Consider the following 16,131-nt stretch of genomic DNA (forward strand, 5'->3'; position numbering starts at 1 on the left):
AGTGTGATGCCTGTGGCAATAGCATTGGTGCAGTGCTAATGCAAGATGGTCGGGTAGTGGCTTATGAAAGCAGAATCTTGCGAGGGCCAGAGAAGACTATGCAGGTCTATAAGAAAGAATTGTTGGCTATGATTCATGCGCTTTCTTGTTGGAAACACTACCTACTTGGGGTAGATTTTGTCGTCCAGACAGATCATCAGACATTGTATTATTTCTTAACTCAGACTAAGCTGTCAGAAAAGCATATGAGTTGGGTAAACTTTTTGTCAATGTTCCATTTTCAGATTGTGCATGTGGAAGGCAAAAAGAATGTTGTGGCTGATGCGTTGGGTAAACTTTTTGTCAATGTTCCATTTTCAGATTGTTCATGTGGAAGGCAAAAAGAATATTGTGGCTGATGCTTTGTCAAGGAAGCCACAAATTTCAGCTGTATCAATTCCTTATCATCATGAGCTTGATGATATGAAGGAACAGTATGCTGATTATGAAAATTTTGCAAGGATCTTTGATCAGCTTGTCAATGGACAACATCATGAGCATTATCTTTTCACGGATGGTTTCATGTTGATGCATGGTAGACTATGTGTGACTATGCCATTGAGACGGAAGGTTATGACAGCAAAGAGTCACTCTCCACCGTATGCAGGGCATCGTGGTATTGATGCAATAGTCAAAGCAGTAGAGACATTCTTTTATTGGCCTACTTTGAGAAGAGACATGGATGCTTTTGTGCGGCAATGTTTGATTTGCCAGAAGGTCAAGTTTGATAGGCAAAAAGCACTAGGGCTTTTACAGCCATTACCTATTCCGGATAAACCATGGGAAAGCATAGCTATGGATTTTATCTTTGATCTTGCAAGGACACAGACATGAGATGATGGGATATGGACTATTATTTGCAGGTTTAGCAAACAGGCTCATTTCATTCCTGTCAGGAAGAAGATAAAACCAGATCAGATGGCACGTTTGTTTATGTGCAATGTTTTCAAGTATCATGGTATGCCACAGTCTATTGTCAGTGATCATGATCCACGGATGACAAGTCTATTCTGGAGAGGCATATTTGAGAACATGGGCACAACGCTTAAGTTCTCATCATCATTTCAGCCACAGACTGATGGATAGTCAGAAGAGGCAAATTCTATTGTCTTGAATCTGCTTAAGTGCTATGTGTCAGAGCACAAGTCAAAGTGGGAGCAGTATTTGCCTTTGCTCGAGTATGCATACAATAATACTATGCATTCGTCAACATGCAAAGCCCCTTTTGAAATTGTTGAAGGTGGTAAAAAGGTTCCTCCCATTTTGCATACAAAGGATAAGATTTTTCAGGCAGATCAGTATGTGCAGAGTATGGGTGAAATGTATCAGAAAGTTAAGCATGCCCTTGAAAGGACTCAAGCAAAGCAAAAGAAAGCTATTGAACATCACCGCCGTGAATTGTTGTTTTCACTTGGTGATTGGGTATTGTTGCGGTTTGAAAAGGCACGCTTAAAGAAGCAGAAAGGAAAGGAAAGTCTTTTCACTAAGCTTAGTATGCGATACTATGGGCCTTTTCAAGTAACAGAGAAGATTAGTGATGCCAGCTATAGGCTGAAATTGCCTGATAATTGGAAGATTCATAATGCTTTCCATGTAAGTCTTCTTAGACCCTATGTGGGTGATGTGACAGAAGATATGCCAGTTGAGGAACAGCCCGAAGTTGAGGAACTTGATGAAATTCTTGTTCCAGAACAGGTATTGGCACACAAGGAAAGGAAAGTGAAAGGAAAAGTTGTTAGAAGGTATTTGGTTAAGTTCAAGAACTATCCAGCTATAGATGCTAAGTGGATGGATGAAGGTGAACTTGCAGAGTCACCTAATGTGTTGGAACTTTACCTTGAAGCATTTCGCTTGCAACCTACCTTGACCCCTTGTATCTCTAAGCTGAAATAAATTGTCAAAGTGACAATTTCTCACGAAAGAAATTATGTACAGAAATAGATTTTGTACAGGTTAACACTTATTGTGTCCATATGGTTTTCTCAGTGCTAAAGAAGTAAGTATTGCTTGCAAGAATACAGTTTTTACTTCTATTTAATTGAATACATGTTCTAACAATGGTTACTCGATCGGGCATGTATTCTGTGAATTGACTCAGTGGGGATATCATTTTGATGTACCAACCACTAGATCTCTAGTCAAGGTGATGTGGAGTCATCAAATGAGAATCTGCCACTATGGGGATATCATTGTGGTGTATCGGCCACTATATCTAGAAACAGTGATGTGGAGTCACATGATGATAGTCTGCCATGTTTCACAGTTAGAACATACATGTGTTAACAGTGTGTTCAATTCACAATTTTGACTGATAGCATGTATGTGTTGTACATGTGGTGCCAAGTGTAAGTTCACTGGGTAGCTAGAAGCATGTATGACATTCATGCAAACGAGGACGTTTGCGATTTCGAGAGGGAGGTATGTCACAAGACTGTGACAACTATTACCTTTTTGTTGATTTCTTTATTACATATTTTATTTGGTTTTACTTTTTGGAATGATCCCTCTTGAAATCTAAATGCCTGAGTTGCATGGCCAGTATGTGAAACAGACATGAATGTCTAGTGAGTCAAGACTGGACAGTTAAGGTCCAGTACAAAGAGACTGATGGCACTGTAGATTGACAAGCCTGGAAGAGATTTGTGAAAGTGTATATGGACAAGTGTGTTGAAGAACTAGCCTGGAAGAGACTAGTTCAAAGTGAAGATGGAAAAATCTGCAAGAGATTAGTCCATGTGGGGTCATCAGTGGAAATTCACTTTCAGTTGAGCTACATTGTAAATTTGGATGTAGCCATAGTCTCCAAAGATGGTCAGAAGACTAGTGGGGATGCAATGGAAGCAACTCCTAAAATTTAGGGAGTTACTATTTTAGGATCCCAGAATCTGTTCACGTCATTATCTTCATTTTTGCACGAGGATTAATGCTCTGGTTTGTGCCGAGTCAAATTCTGCACCGAGCATGGAGAATTTTAGACCGGAAGGCTGAAACGAGAAATATCTTCTAGTGCTGCCACTTGGCACAAATGTGTGCAGTTACCTCTTTAAAGAGGGTTGGCGTGTAGTTTTTGGGTGAAATGGGCTCATTTTGTGAAGGGAGAGAAGGATTGCTACAGATGGAGAGCTCTTGAGAGCTGGTCTACCTTGTCTATGATGCACAGAGGGCTGAGCTTGCTTCTTACTCTCTCTCTCTCTCCCTGACAGTATGGTTATGCTGCAGAATCAAGGACCTTTCTTCTGATTTAGGTATAGCTATGTTAAATATGTTGTTTTTGCATGAGGCAAGAACCTCCTTTCTCCAGGAACAGGAGCAATTGTTTGCTGCCCACAAGCAGGAACATGTGAGGGTGATAACCCCACCAAGTAAGAATCTGAAACATCACTAAATTAGTACTGATTCTGGACTGTTCGGAGGTTATTTCAGAGCCCAATTGATGTTAGAATCAAGGGGCACTCTGCACAGATGATGCACGATAGTGTAGGGAACAATATGAGTTGAAAACAAGTGTCAGAATAGGTCTGAACTAGTAATTACAGTGGGCAGAACAGTACAGGGAACATTATGAGTTGTAAACAGATTTTAGAATAGGTTTGAACCAGTAATTACAACAGGCTGAAATGGTCAATTCTGCACTCCAACCAGAAGATTCAGACTTGGGTAGAGTTTCCTCTCCTGGTCAGCTTGTTTTGGGTCAGTAATTGTACTGTTATGCTGCCAAATTTCACCAAGAATAGGTGAAAGACAGCCCATTGTAATTTCTCTCTTTTTAAAAATAAAGAAATGCCGCAAGGGGTGCCTAACTTAGGGGCCAACAGGGTGTCTGTGTGGCAACAGGAGCATTCTAGCTTCCTGTATTTCTTCTTGATTCTGTGTCTTTAAGTTCTGGTAAAGTGGGTGACTGTTAAATTGGGTGAAAGCATTTATGTATTTTGGTTGTACACTACCGCCCTTTCGAGTGAACAAGCCGGTTACATCACCCCTTCCCTTCGCGACATATGCGCTTTATAACGCACACTATAATCCCTTTCATGTGAATGGTTTTATCCTATATCAAGGCCTAATCCTTGGTTCGCATTTTGCAAGTCCCCCTACGTGGAAGACATGGAGCACCTAGGGCAGCTGGTTTGCAAAGACACTCTCCGTTGTCAAAGGGAACATGCAGCACAAGCTCCTTCGCCGGTGCGCTACGTGCCTACCCTTAAAAGGTATGCAAAGAAACGAGGTCCCAAGCGACACCGCCTCGGACGTAGGCCGAAGAATCCCCAGGCGAGGGGAGTAGAAGCTCAAAGAAGCACACAAGATGTGGCAACACCGGTTGTGCAAGCCCCCAACAGATGCTCGGGCACCAGGTTCTCAAAGGCAGAAAGGGCAACTCGAGACAAGGAAGAATTCGATGCATTGTTTAAAAGCATTTTGGAAATGGTTGCAGCCAGAGACTACACGCAACCATAGACATCCTTGCCACCCACGTTTTCGGTGCATGCTCAAGCCTGCTACCTATGATAGTGAGTGCCATGGGACTAGCACTCGTCTAGGAGGGGGGTAATATTAACCCTCAAACGAACAAAGGTAGAAAATCCAGAAAAGCTAAAGTAGAAGACAAAGGCAAAGGCAAAGTGAAACGGAAGACAAAGACGCACGAGGAGAAATGTCTTAAATAAGGGAGAAAGGTGCACAAGGAAAAGCGCAAGTCAATACTTTTGTAAAAGAGCACAAGCGCATCATGGTTTAATTCAAGGAGCACCGGGCTCTCACCCATGCAATTTGTAAATGTAAACAGGCAGTGGAAAGGAAACTAGGAAGATAGAAGGACAATGGGAAAAAGGGCCTAGGCCACGGCCGGCCATGTAAAAAAGGGGATAAGGGGATGATCGCCCAAAAGGGATTTAGGGTTTTGTATATAAAGTTGAAAAGTGAATGAGAAGCTCATTCTTGTGTGTGGCCAAAAATGGCTCTCCTCCTCTTCTTCTTCTTCTTCTTCTTCTTCTTGCTTGCTTGAGCTTGTGCTTGAGAGAGGGAGTGTGAGAGTGTGAGGGAGTGAGTGTGTGAGGGTGAGGGACCGGGGAGGAGAATCTCTCCATCTTCTCCTCTCTTCTTCTCTTCTCTTCTCCTCTCTTGTCTTGCCCGCGGCAATGGAGCTTGGAGCGTGGAGCTTGAGGATGGAGCTTGCTTGAAGCTTGCACTTAGATCGTGGAGCTACCAGAGTGCGCGGGAGAGGAGGTAACTCAATCGGCATGGAGGTAAGCTCACTACACCCGTAGATATGGATGGCACGTCGACTATGTGAGAGGTAGCCATTAGTGCTCAACTTGGAATGCTTGAAACAATAAGCGGTCCGAGGGTCTTGGCGGTTGAGCGAAAGCTCCCACAGTAGTATGGCATGGTGTTTGAGTGAGAAACTTGGTGATATAGCTAGACACTCAACCCCATAAGGTTATAATGGTACCATAATGTATAAATGGGTACTATAGCTACACATTGGTTCCTAGCTTAAAATGCTAGCATAATGTCCATGATAGGTGATATATCTAGAAATTAGAGGCCCTAGGTTAGAGTGTTATCATAATGTTACATAACACATAGAGTACACATGTATGATATTGTGACCAAGTGAGGAACTTGGTGATATAGCTAGACATTGGAGCACATAATCTAGAATATTACTAGCATAACATACATGAGAGGTGACATAGGACAACATTGGAGGCTCCATGATAGAATGGAACCATAATGTAAATTATTTTGGCAATTAAGGACACGTGGGATGCTAGGATAAGGCACATAATTTTGGTAATTTGAGACATTAGAGGCCTAAAAAGGATGCTAAAATACATGGGATCCATAGATGTGGAATATAATTAAATAAGTAATAAAATTGTAATAAAATTAAAATTTAATTGATAAAAGCACTAATAGTAGTGATTCGCTCCAATCAATCATTGTAACTAAATTCATTACAAACAATGATAATGATAATCAAGAAAAGCCACACTATTACATGTGAGTCATATCTTTGATTAGTTGAGATATTTTCTTGTTAATTTTTACCATTGTCCTGTATTATAGAGAAGATGTGTTTGCAAATTAAAATGCAATTGCAATAAGCTCCCTCACAAGCATTCATAAAATTATACCACTGACACCTAAGACTCGTACTTTGTATCTTCAAGATAAAAAAGTTTGCATGATATTTTGATGTGGCATTGGCTTGCATCACAAAGTCCATGACCATATTTAAGGTATTTAAGTTTTTATTGAGATAACTTTATGATGGTGTCAAAATTGTTAGGTCAAAATACATTTGTAAAATAACTCACAAAATCGAAGATCTCATATGTATGTCAACCATGGGGCATATGATAAAGCTAATGATAGTCTATTACTTCTACAATAGATTTGTGGCACACCTCCCCTTGCTTTTCTTGATGATGTTATTTAACATAGATCAATATTATACACCATTCCTTACATTCTATGTAACCTATATATCACATACCATTACATTTTACACCCTATGGAATTTGCTAACATCATTATTCTTACACCATACCTTTCATCCTCATACCTTCATAGTGTGCATGTTAAGTGAGTGGACATGTGACCCACTCTCCTTTGAGGGTAAAACTTATCCTATATCCAAAATAATAAAAAACTTAGAATGCAAACATTAAAAATTTATTGGAAAATTTTTCAATTAACCATGGTGAAGATATATTAAATAATTACTTTGGTACTCATGAAATTGTGCACCATATAACTCCTTGGACTTTTCTACAATGGTCTGCACTTCTATTTCATTTAACATAAGAACCTTGATTTGATGTTTACATGTATTTCATGTTTGTGATCAATCACAAGCACAACATGCCCAACTACAATCAACATTTCGAACATGGTACCAATAGCCATCTCTTGTGCAACTCTATATTTAAGAGTGACTTCTATCACCATGAATGAAATTCACATGAAAATCTGGTATTTCTTTACCTCTTTGACTGGAATTTTCTATGACCTTTAAAACATTTAAGTACTTCTTGAAATCCACATCTTTTAGCATATATTGGTACCAATAGTATGCATGATAAGAGCAAACCAACTTCTCAATCAATTAGACAATGCATTGACCATGCAAGTTGCATTTCTCACTAAGAAAGTGACTCTTCAAAAGTGAGTGGTAAGACTCAATGCTACCATTTGTCTCTTGATTTTCATGAGGGATAATTCTTGTAGCACATATCCACATTCCTACGATAATAGTACCAATTGGTTTTCATCATGTTGTAACTTAGTTGGATTCCATATATTAATTGATGATGATGTCTCATTGGTATCTTGCAATTCTTTAATATACTTTGACTGCTCTCTTCCAAAATTGAAAATTCCAAGTCGGTCTTGAAGACAGTTAAACTCCTCATCAGTAATCCCCAATTCTTTCTCATCCTTTGCCTCATTGAAACAAAGAGAAAGGGCATCCCCTGCATCAATAAACTTGTCATCTACAATTTCAATATCTAGTTTAAATAACTCTTCATTGGATTCATTTTCGACATCAACTATGCCATTTCTAGCATCAGAAGCCTTTGTAATGATTGAGAAAAATAATCCTCCCTGAGATTAAAGAGTCTTTGGATGTCTAATCGTAGTATGTATTCCTTGTCCCTACTAAAAAGAAAAGTTGGAAGAGAAGGAACAATATAGAAAGAAGGGGAGTCAAACACAATATCTACATTTGCATGGCTTTCTTCAATAATGGTCTCAGCTTTGAATTGGGCAACAAGCATACTATTGTATATAGGGTTACCTATACAAGATGACCATGATAGGGACTTCCAGTATAGGGAGCTTATGCCATGGGTGTGTGGGAGGATAGTACTTCTTTACGCGACTGCCATTAAAGAAGCCTATGCCCTTACCTTCAATGTTGGATTCTACAGTGTCTACCTCCTCCCTGGTCTCCTCACTACTGAAGTAGCAGTCCTCGTACTCATCATTAGAGTTGGCTTCTCCTTTTTGCTCTTTATCCCTTGGACTCTCATCTATGGCATCCGTCGGTAACTAAGGCCTAAAGTTTGTGTTTCTAATTCAGCATCATCATTTCCATCTCCTCCTACTGCACTTGTGGATGGAATGTCTTCTAAGACACTATCTTTGGGTCGAGGTTCCTCCCTATACATGTCTTCATCAGTTTTTGTTTTTGTTTTTTGAGTCTAATCAGGCTCAAAGGCCGAACCTTGTGCCACTAGCTTATGATTTTGCTACTTCCTTCAGGAACATATTCCTTGGAAGACTTCACTTACCACCCAAATGATAGAGCATGGGTAGGCACCTAGCACCCCAGTTCAGGGGTCCAGGTAGTGCTAGACTCTCACCAACTAAAAACACCAATCCTAGTGGATTCCCTTAAAGGGATGCCATATCCCAAGGTTGGGTGTCGGCTCAAAGGAGTCTCATCTTCTCTTTCAACATGCACTTCTCTTGCAACCTACACTTTTCCACCCACTTACACTTCAACTTGGACCTCAAACAAAATGCATTGGGCTTCCCTTCCCAAATACTCCCTTGATTCTCTTGCTCTTACTCTTGTGAGAACCCAATCCCCTTATCGAGGGAAATTTCCTAACATATATGTTGCCCATCCAAAGCACACTTTGACCTTGATAACCACCATTACAATCCTACGATCTTGTTACTAATGTCTTCATTTGATCTCTCCAGCCCAAATTGCTTAATCATGCACATTATGCACACGAACTAGACATGATCACCAAAGTGTTTTGTCCTATCATGATTAAAGTACACAACAATCTACCTAAAATAATCCTATGGTAGCATACAATTTTCTAAATTGATTTCTAGCCATAAATAACATTTAATTTTCAAGAATGTTATACAGATATGAAGTACACAACATAATCATTTATAACAATGTTCTAACCTAGAACGTACTACTAAGATAATTCCTAAATAGATAACTCATAGTATACATCATATAAAATTCAAGAGATAGTGATAGAAAAATAGAATCACATGTTAGCAACCCTCTCAAGGATGCCATCATGAAATCATGTATTCCCAAAAGTAGATATGAACAAATACATGAATTGGGTACATGAGGACGGTTGCCACCTTTCACATGATATCCATGATATTCAAAGGTTACTTTATATATGCTAATCCAATCGAGTACATGCATGCTAAGTTGTATGGTAAATGCATAAAGGTAAATGCATAATTCAACCCCTAACACTCTGAATCACTTATATCCATGGGTAGTTGGGATAGTTTTTTGTCTTGCGATGTTGGATCAAACCATCCCTTACTTTTTCTTCTAGAAGCACATATACTTGAAAGGACAAAAAATGGGGGGGGAAATTTCAAAGTGGTTTCATTTCCTTTTCATGTGTTGGTAGCCAAATAAGCAATCAAGAAGAGGCCAAGAAGCACCTTTTCTTCTGTGCCTTGGTTTCTCAGGGTGTCTCTTTGGGCTCTCAAGATAAGATTAACATTGCCTCTATACTCTTGCCAGGCCATTGGGCAATCAAATGTGTAGCCTTTGTTGGATGCCTACTTTGGGTGGGATGCCTTGGGATATTATGGGCTAAGCTATGTTTTGTAGTCCCTCCTAGTGGCTACCAATTTTGGGCCTAAGAAGGGGTGTTGAGCTAAAAAATGCACTACAACTTGTAACCCCAAAACATTCTTATTACCAAACTTCTCTAAAGAGAGTGTTTGAGTCTCATAAGCAAGATCCTAATTTGGGAGGATCCACATCTATGAAAAGGAGGCTACACTTCCACTTAGCCAATGTCATTCATTCATTGTAGGTCCTCTTGTAGCTATCGGCACCTACTTCTTGAGTACTATCTACACCCCTCCATGGTGGTGGATACTTCACTTCATGGTGGTGACTAGCCTTGGTACAGCTCTTAATTATTAATCTATAGCCTATACCATTAGATTTTCAATTGGTGCTAGTTTCCAACCTATCTACAATAATTGCTAGCCATTGCCATCAACATTCAAGTCTCTAGAAACTTATGTTTATAATTTTCAGGACCTCCCCAACTTGTCTTTCAAAGTTGTCACATTCATCCTCTTGATCTTCCTTAGCTTATATTGCCCACTGTTTCAAGCTACCACTATTGTGTTTAGCTTGATCTAGACACACAAATCTTTTTTTGCAACTCTAATTGATCTAGAGGTTGTGTGTTTTGTTTTGGGATTTGTAAAAAGCGTGACACAATCCAGCTCATCTCTCTACCCTATTCCTTTATAGATATGTAAGTTTGAGGTTTTTGATTCACTCTACATTGTGTGTTTAGTGCATTGATCATTATATTATCCATTATCCAGTATTATCTTGTGTTCATTTTCTCCAAGTTACTCTTCACCTCTAAATTTTGTTATTAGTTTGAGATTTGTTGTACATTTTGTGTTTATCTTTTGTATTTTAACATTGAACCCCCATCTGCTTCAAGATCTTAATCTCCACTACAACCCACTTTGATGTCCAACCACCACAATAAGAAGAAGATGAAGAAGAAGAATGTGGAGGTGAAGAAGTAGGAGAATGCTTCTCTCTCTTGTCTCACAATCTCTCAACCTCAATCCCTCTCAATCTTAATCCCTCACACACACACACACACACACACACACACACACACACACACACTCTCTCTCTCTCTCTCTCTCTCTCTCTCTCTCTCTCTCTCTCTCTCTCTCTCTCTCTCTCTCTCTCTCTCTCTCTCTCTCTCTCTCTCTCTCTCTCTCTCTCTCTCTCTCTCTCTCTCTCTCTCTCTCTCTCTCTCTCTCTCTCTCTCTCTCTCTCTCTCATAATGGAGCTAACAAGCAAGAAGTTAACATGATGCAAGACAGTAAGAAGCATTTGACAGATACATAAGAAAGAGTCTTCCATAACTTCTCTAAGAAAATATAATGGATAACTTTGGTGGAGTCTCTTTTTACCTTGGCTACCAATTTACGGTTGGCTCTTGAGTGATCACTTAGTCTTGAGACTCTACTTTTAGGATTAGTGTGCCCCTCCTAGAATTCCATGGAAATATTTTACAATTTTCACTTAGTAACACTTGCAATAGAGTATATTTTGACCAAATAATTATTTGAAGACATTCCAAAAGTTTATTACTATTGGGGTTCATCCTTGCGCTTCTCCTTCACTACTCTTCTCTTTTGGTCACTACTTTTTCTTTTTCCTTTGCCTCTTCTATTGCCATGCATTAACATTATCCCACCTTAGATGAGTTCTAGTCCCTTTGGTAAGCTAGAATTTTTGTGGGGTGTGTACATGGGAAAGGGCCTATTCAAGGCCATGGAAGAGGATGTGCTTCTTGTTGGTGAAGGTATACAACTCATTGCAAGTGAGGGACCAAACCTTTGGTAGCTAGTTGCATGAGGTAGAGATAATTGTGTTGGAGTCTATGAGTGGGTTGGGGATGTAGGTGGGCCACTTGCTATGGTCTTGAGGTTGATTTTAAGTTGCTATAAGTCTACAAGATTGCCCTAGGTTCTCTCTAAGTCTTTGATGTACTTATAAGGGCAATCATGTGCATTCTCTAAAGGTGTGGCCACTTCATTGTCCAATGCAAGTGTGCATGCCAATGTAATCCCAATTGGGCCAAATCTTGGCATCCTAAGGTATTTTCCCACACTTGATGATCCAATCAGTGCATCATTATTGGTGAAATGCAATGCTAAGGTTGACAGGTCTACAATTGGAGTTGTCGTTTTTTGTCCTTGATGTGCCATGGGGCGATGAAGTGTGGAGAGGGTCTAGAATATATACTAGATGTAGTTTGCATGATTGGCATGCTTACTTGGGGAGCTGACATAGCCTGTGTTGGAGGTGATCTCAACCTAACAGATATTCCTTTACAACATTGTGAAGGTTAAGGGATGATTATAGCTAGAAAGGGTAAGTGCACATGGAAAACTTACTTTCCATCATGTCCTTCATCATAAGTATGCAAAAAGATGGTAGCAAAACTACCCTAAGGTGAAGTCGCACCATTGTTACCCTATTTATTTTTACATTTACATCAAAGAATAGGGTGTAAATCCATCTTCATAGGGGATCATGTGTTACTCCACCAATAGCCTAAGTTAATTACAAGTTGAAGGATGGGTTAGGGTAGTTGCTAAGGGTCTTTATGAAATGGCTAAAGGAGAGAGTACTAGGTCATGAAGTTGGAAGACATAGGTCTTATCTTTCGTAGGGCATAGATATTTGATACTTACTAAAATTCTAGCACCCATCTCCTCCTTCTTAAAGTGCTCGTGTGAGTGGGGTGGGGGGAGTAACTAGAATAAGCCCATTCATGAGAGCTAGCAAAATCAAATGTGTGCTAGGAAATCTTATTAGCTTCTAGGATAGGATATCACAACTCTCGTTGCCTTAGTAGCTATATTCTCCCCTGTCCTAATGAGTAGATCTATGGTCCATAGGGGAAGTGTCCTCCGAGAGCTTTTCTTTTTACACACTTTGAATTCAAAGGTGATAGGTATGCCAACTCCATGCCTTTCATCATAGTGTCAAATAGTTTTTTCTATCACTTTATCTTCTTCTAGAACCTTTGAGGCTTGTGGCATGTTGAGGTAGTCCATTACTTTATGTGTGGGTGCCTTTAGCACATTGACCATTCCTTCATACACCTCTCTATGCTCCTACAACATCCCACTCTCTTGTGATGTCTTTGGAGGTTCTTCTTCATCCTAGTTAGGAGGACTAGCCATTTCAATAAGCATCATTTCTTTGGGTGGTGGCACTTTTCCATCCTCTAGCTATGGGTGGAAGTTTATGCTTGAGGAAGGAAAGGGGTCATTCTAGAAGCCATGTGTTTGAGATTATCATCATCATATGCATGTGTATGAAAATGGGCCTCCAACTCCCTCTTTTTGTCTCATAGCATCATCATATGCATGTGTATGCAAATGGCCCTCCAACTCCCTCTTTTTGTCTCATAGCATACTGCTTTTAATTATAACCCACAATAAACTTGCTATAATGTCAAATTTTTAAGACTTCATCAGGCCTTTAGATTGTGGACATTAGTCATCAATATGTTAGTTGTGGTGGTGATAGCTTGATGATAGAGCTCTTGATGTATTCTCCACATGTGCTTTGACCATTAACACATGCTCCTTGTACCCTCTTTCTAAAGATAGGACATTTTCAAGTTTGGTGCCATCTTGTGGATGACCTTGTTATGGGTGCATTTAGCTTCCCTATCCACCATCTATATAACCCTTGTGTAACGTGTCCACTAACATCCTCTAGGACACGTCTTAGCAGTCCATCGGAAAGGTTGTCTAGAAGACTCCACCCGGCACTCCCATGGAATGTAGCGGGTTTTGTAATCTAGGACTTTCCGCGTCTGCCCCGTAACGGAAGTGTCCTGGGCGCTTTCCACTTAGGATCGAATGGAATTGTTGGTCATTTGCTAACAGCGTCTAGCGTCAGCCCCGATCGAACTACTTTACGTAGAAACGCCCGGTCTGAAGCGGATTCAAGCTGTACTTGATTCAAGGAGAATGGGAAACGAGAGGGATGCAAAGCTCGACCTCTCTGCCATAAGGCACAGTCCCATTCCGTTCCCCTAAAACAGCGTAAATCGGGTAATAGTTAATTCTAAGTCATCGTTCTCGTTACTTGTTTCGATGATGACGATCATCCTCTGTTCGTCGAAGACCTTGAGAAAAGTTCCCGGCTAACCGGGACCACCCATCCGTAGGACAGACCCATGGTCCATCCTCCGCACTTTCCTCGGTTTGTTTTAGTTATGTAATTACCTACCACATTAGTTTGACATATACAAACAGCTTCTTTGATTAACCCTGTTAAGCACTGGTTCCTTCACGTAATCTTATCACAGGACATAAAGAAAACAATGCCAAACAACTCCTTTATTATCATTATATCCTTTTATCTTTGAAATACAAGGAGTTCCCGCCCGTAGGCGTATTCATAATCCGCCCGAAGGCTATCCAGTAATCCTTCTTGTGATTACTATCCCAAGTTTTCGCCCGTAGACTAGTATGCGGGCCTCGAGATCCAATCCCGAGTCACGTTAGTCTCTTGTGCAGGGCCCGGAAGGCGAGGGATTTACAGCCAGAGCCCCCCCTGGCACCCAAGCGTCCTCCTGCTCCAAGCAGAACTCAACGGAGAGACCTCTCACGGCGGGTTCGGTCCACGTTCCCGGCGCGGTTCACAACCCCCTTGGTTAGGGTCAGGCAGGCAGTCGGGGGTAACTGAGCTGCCTCTCAGGCACCAACCTGAAGTATTTAAATATATTTTCATCCTTTAGTTCATTGAGCAAACAATGCAAACAGTCCTTTCTAAACTGTTACAAGCACAATCAATTTCAGTGGACTTTTAGCTGGCAAACTGTTAAGGAGTGGCTCCTTTTCTCCGAATGCAAACCGCATTCGATCCGGAATCAATTGCAACTTAGCAAGATTCCCATCATCCTTGGGTTAGGGTCATACCCTTCCAATTACATTAGGTTTATTGTGGCAGGATCCAGCGACCATGTCGCTTTAGTTTAATGTCGGACAACTGCTTCAAGGCAATTTACTTAACTTTCCTTTTCCTTTGGCAACTTTTCCCAAGGGAAGTGAATAACAGGATGATTACTCATCCTCAATAATTTAACTCCCTTCAATAAATTGTCAACCTCGTTTCGAGAGATGACAATACTCTTTGCGGACAAATTCCAAGACTATACAATGTTGCGGCTTGTGCGCAAGTATTGCATCTATTTTATGGAATCCTCCTATCCCTTCCTTAGTGTTCCGATCACGGATTTTAACCCTTAGCTGAGTAACGGGATTTTGGGGTATCCTCCAAGTCATTTCTAATTAGATTTGGCTCATGATTCTAGAATATGCAACTCCGTCGGAGTTCCATCATGATCCTTAGGTTCACAGTTTTTGTCTAAGCGAGGTCAAATTATCCTTGCACTAAATCCTAGTTATCTCTTAGGATTCCTGTGTTTATATGATTCCTTGTGGTTCATATTACTTAGCCAATCCGATTATGCCTGTTTGCGACAAGGATGATCCTTCTAGGGTGATAAACCAAATCTACGGAATCGAATTCGCGTAAACAAGCGATTGATTGCCGTTTTCTTGGTGAGGTAAATTACTTACTAATATGTACGCTAACTTTCCTAATTAATCCAGCCTACTACTTTGTAGTCTATGCTCTTGAACTTATGCATTGGCGAGTCATACAATCTTTCCTTGGTGCATGCTAATTTGGTTACTAACTTTCCCTAGGGCCTACTAGGTCTTGCATCAACAATCGTACCTACTACCTTGTAGTTTATCCTTTGGCATCCCATGCATTTACACCTAGTTACGACTCTTTAATGATTGATCCCTTTCTCATGAAGACTACGCAATTTCATAACATTCTCCTAGTCACTAAGTCGTGATGATACTCAAGCGAAAACTAGTGTTGCTCTATTCCATCGTATAACTATGTTGCAAGTCATACGTTCGTTTTAGTGCCCTATTAGTTCTTTCCGAATGAAATCTTATGGTGCTAGACTTTCCCTATGAAATCATAATGTGCATATACGCTTAATTCATCATATCTAGGATGGCAACTAATGCACATATAAACTTCGTCTTCTTGCTTAGGATTAGATTCTTACCTTTAAAAATACCATCTACATGCATCTAGTTTCCTAACCGTTCAATCTTTCATAATGCTCAAAAAGATGCATTTCTTTCAATGCTTTTAATTTAAACGTGACTTGAATTTCCCTTCCTAAGCGCGCCTAATCATTTTTTATGCGGAATTTAACACGGAAGAACCTGGACTTGTGGTGTCGGGGTGATGTCCACTTGCACGTTTGGAGTCGAACCTCCCGCGGTTGCCTCCTGGGATCTTTTAGGAGCCATTGTAGTCGTAATTTCGACTTACGATCCCCTTTGTGCTCGTATGCGGATGGTTTCCTCTTCGTAATGGAACTTCGATTAAGGCTTCGGATTCTCCACGAATTCGAATTGGCGCGGTAATTGGACTGCTTGCGGTTTTAACAATCTCGTCCAAAGTCTTGTTGACGGTCC

Source organism: Lygodium microphyllum, chromosome 25 (genome assembly GCF_053477565.2).
Source record: "Lygodium microphyllum isolate KBCC chromosome 25, Lygodium_microphyllum_v1.1.10, whole genome shotgun sequence".
Taxonomy (NCBI): Eukaryota; Viridiplantae; Streptophyta; class Polypodiopsida; order Schizaeales; family Lygodiaceae; genus Lygodium; species Lygodium microphyllum.